At 43.6% G+C, this 3,588-nt stretch overlaps 1 pseudogene; it reads right to left on the bottom strand.

Annotated features, from left to right (window-relative positions):
- Positions 1-2,097: 2,097 nt before the first annotated feature.
- On the bottom strand, positions 2,098-2,277 carry LOC126526525 (U2 spliceosomal RNA; annotated as a pseudogene).
- Between the last annotated feature and the right edge of the window lie 1,311 nt (positions 2,278-3,588).

Raw genomic sequence — 3,588 nt, forward strand, 5'->3', positions numbered from 1 at the left:
TGAGGACGAGCAGGTGATTGGTTATGTGTACTCTAACAACGGCATCTTAACAAAAAGTGAAATTTCTTCTTATTTAAACGTTCATGGCTCCGGTTTACAAGATAATTTGGAAACTCTATATTTCGTAACATATCCAATGAAATTACGTATTCTGCAAAATCCAAGGCTTTGGAAATGTCTGGTGTCACAATAGCAGCTGTCTGACTCTGTCGTCGTGCTAATGTCGTTCACATTACAGGACCACGTAAGCACGCCAGATTGAACATGACGGTCAGAATACAATTTGGCAGGGACTACGCAAGTCCTTCTTTCGTACAAGTTTAATCATACGGGCATATGAAATTCTTTCAATTTATTTCACCAAATTTGATGTTAGCGTGCTTAGTCTTATGTTTGTATTGTATATCGTACCCCATAATTTTTAAGAATTATGAGTAATTTAGCTATTTTCACCGCAGGCGGAATCCACAAAAACCTAATTCAGCGATTTATGACAGCCAAAAGGCCATTAGAAGCTTCCTTAAATAAAATTTTATCATAGCAGAAGCACCCCATCTGCGCCGGAAGCTGAATCTGGAATTCGCTCCATGATTTCAGATAAATCTAACGTAGTAATTTCTGTAAAACAACGTCGTGCACTTCGTAAGCTAGAACAATTTTGCAAGACGGGGTAAATCCAATTTCTAATCCCTTCGCGATTTCTTCTAGTGATTCGTTCATTTCACCGCTGCTTAAGACTGTAGAGTCATTATTCATTGAACCCGGAATACTTTTCCTGCTGCGGAGAAAACTGAACGCACGCTTATTGTTAGCAGCGTTTCAATCCATTACAGTGAAATGAAGGCTTCATTCCACTACAGTGAAATGAAGGCTTCATTCCACTACAGTGAAATGCAATCATTAAATAATGACGACGCGATCATTAGGTGATAAATGATTGTATTTCGCAGAATTGGCGACAAGAGACTTTCCGACAAAATCGAGGTTAGCGACCAGCAGAAATTTATCTAAGTCGCACAGCTTTCCGCTGAAAACGTTACCCAAGAACATGGAACCAACATCTCGTACCTAATACAGGGCATGTAATGTACCAAACTGGTAAATTTGGTGCAGCCTATTGTTTCAAATATAAGATATGTAAAACTTCAGATAATTTATTCGCACGTATATATAGCCCACTCTGAAGCTATTACATGAAGCTGAGCTTTACGAAGTTTTCCAACATGAAGAAAGTTCAATGAAGTGAAATAAACATCATATCATTATGCGCGCGTGTAGTATGTGTCCTTACACACAAGGAAACTTGCCAGCCCAGGCCAAAACAACTAACGCTCTGAAGTATATTCTCAGCAAAAAGAGACAGCTACGTGGTCACCTTCAGCGTTACAAAGCCCCCATGGTCCCAACTGGTAACGTATTACGGCGGTGCGGGAAGTCCATTCGAAGGGTCTTACCGCTAAGAGCCATACTCGCCGAGTAGCTCAAGGACGCAATTTTTGCAGAGACGTGGCTCACAATAGCCCCTTACAAGCAAGTTATGAATGGCATTGCACGTTTCTGGTCCTAGGGCACGTGTTCCGCCATGCCGTCCGCTGCATTACTTGAACAAGGAAGACAAGAGGACCGTTCCGACAGGCACATTAAACTGCGCGTGGCTAGAATAACAACAAAGACAGATAAATACGCTGGCATAGAAAGTATCAAGGAGAGGTTTGCTTGGCGGCACTCTTAGTAGGTTACTCCAGATGGGAATGGCGACAAAACGAGATGATAGGCAATGTGAACGTCAACGAGACCCAAAATTAAAAAAAAAAAGACAGCCCTAATATTCGCATTGAATACATATCAAAGGCTACTATGCCTCGAACTACGGCTCGTACTTCGCTCACAGCTAAGTGCCCCGTGCGCCTTGGGAAATTATGCAATTTTCATATTCATGAGATGCATTAGTCTCAAGAAGCATAGCACAAATATGCCAAAGAGTACAAGATGAAATAAATGCCTCAAAAAAGCACGCTTTTACAGCGAACCTGTATGTGCCCAGATTCTGTAAAAATGCGTTCGTCTACAGACTCGTTCAGATTGAGAATTTCTTCCCATATGTGTGCCGAACCCGAAGATCGCGCAATACTGGGCCGACCCGCGGCGGGAAGGAAGCAGGCTTTAAGCGCTCCGCCAATTTACAAAAGTAAGTTTGATATCATAGGTCCAAATACAACCCGCATCAGATATTAAGGTGATAAGAACAGATACTACAGTTTGACCCGCGTCTGCCATGTCTACGTGAGCACCGCCCTCTCTTCGTCGGCGTCCTAAGCGCTTGCGTATCTCCTTTCCTTTTCTTCCGATATCTCGTGGTGGCAATCCCGCAAGTGTGCTTACCGCCAGTACCACGAGACGGAAAGAAGTGCGAACCGTCCATGTGACCCGATCCGGAAACCTTGGAGCGTTTCACCGGAGCCACGGCCAGGTTTCAGAGGGGGTTTGAGGGGAGCCAATTTTGTGTTCCCTTTGTTGTGTGTGACCGCTCGTGGTTTACGAATGACCTCACAACCATAAGTCCACTGCAGGACGTCGACCAACATACGATCGCCTTGACTGCGGTGAAGGAGAATTGGCCCACAAAGTGCGGTGAGGTGCGTGTCCATTCTACGGGCCGGGATTCGTTAGTAAAAGGTGTCGTGCCGCGTTTTGCAATAATACATGGGTACGTATACCCAGCAGTGCCTCATCATCTTGCGAGGCTCAACATCGTGGAGGAGCGACTAGTCGCACCTAGCCTCTAATTTAGGAGAGTACGACGTATGACGCACGGCAATGGACAGTTTGCCAATAAGGGACCAACATACACAGCTGCGCTCGTCATCCACTTATACTGAAAAGAATTGCACTTAATTGTATTTTTGCAGCATTTTCAAGTGGCATGTAGTCAAGAACAGCAAATTCCAAGGATCTGGAATGCGGATGTTCGATGCAGTGCTGGAGTAACTACTTTTCTAGTTTTGAACGAAGCTAGAGCAGGCCTAAATATTTAATGAAATAGTGTTTAAATGCATCGTTAGCAAATGCCTAGTTTGGCGCTTGTGCTATTTGGAAAAACGGAGACATAATAAAGTATGTTGCTTCTGTGTCTTATGGCACGATCGTGGTGCTTATTTTTCTTTACCTTTTTTTTTCATTTAGCAGGCAGCCGTGGCCTAATGTGACCCTATTGGAAGGCGCGGTCTATGGCTTTCGTGCGTGCTGACCCTTCGACAGTTACCGTACAGAAAACATTAGCAGCAGTCCTTAAGTAGACAGTTCTTAGCTGTTTTATATGATAATTTACTGTAAAATCGGATTAAGATCCAACTCTTCATTTTTTTTGTTTCATTTTCAACCGAAAAATGGAAATCCTTAATCCTGTGATCCACATATAGAAGAAAAGCACGGGAAACGATACCGCGATACGGGCGCAATACAGACGAAGTGACCCGATCGACATAATTTTTCCGAACTTCCTAGGAATTCAATTGCAGGAAAGGCACTTGAGCTTTCTGAATGCGCTGAAAAACGTTCGAACTGCAGCAACTCCACGGAAGATTATAG

This window comes from Dermacentor andersoni, chromosome 8, assembly GCF_023375885.2.
Source record: "Dermacentor andersoni chromosome 8, qqDerAnde1_hic_scaffold, whole genome shotgun sequence".
NCBI classification, from domain to species: domain Eukaryota; kingdom Metazoa; phylum Arthropoda; class Arachnida; order Ixodida; family Ixodidae; genus Dermacentor; species Dermacentor andersoni.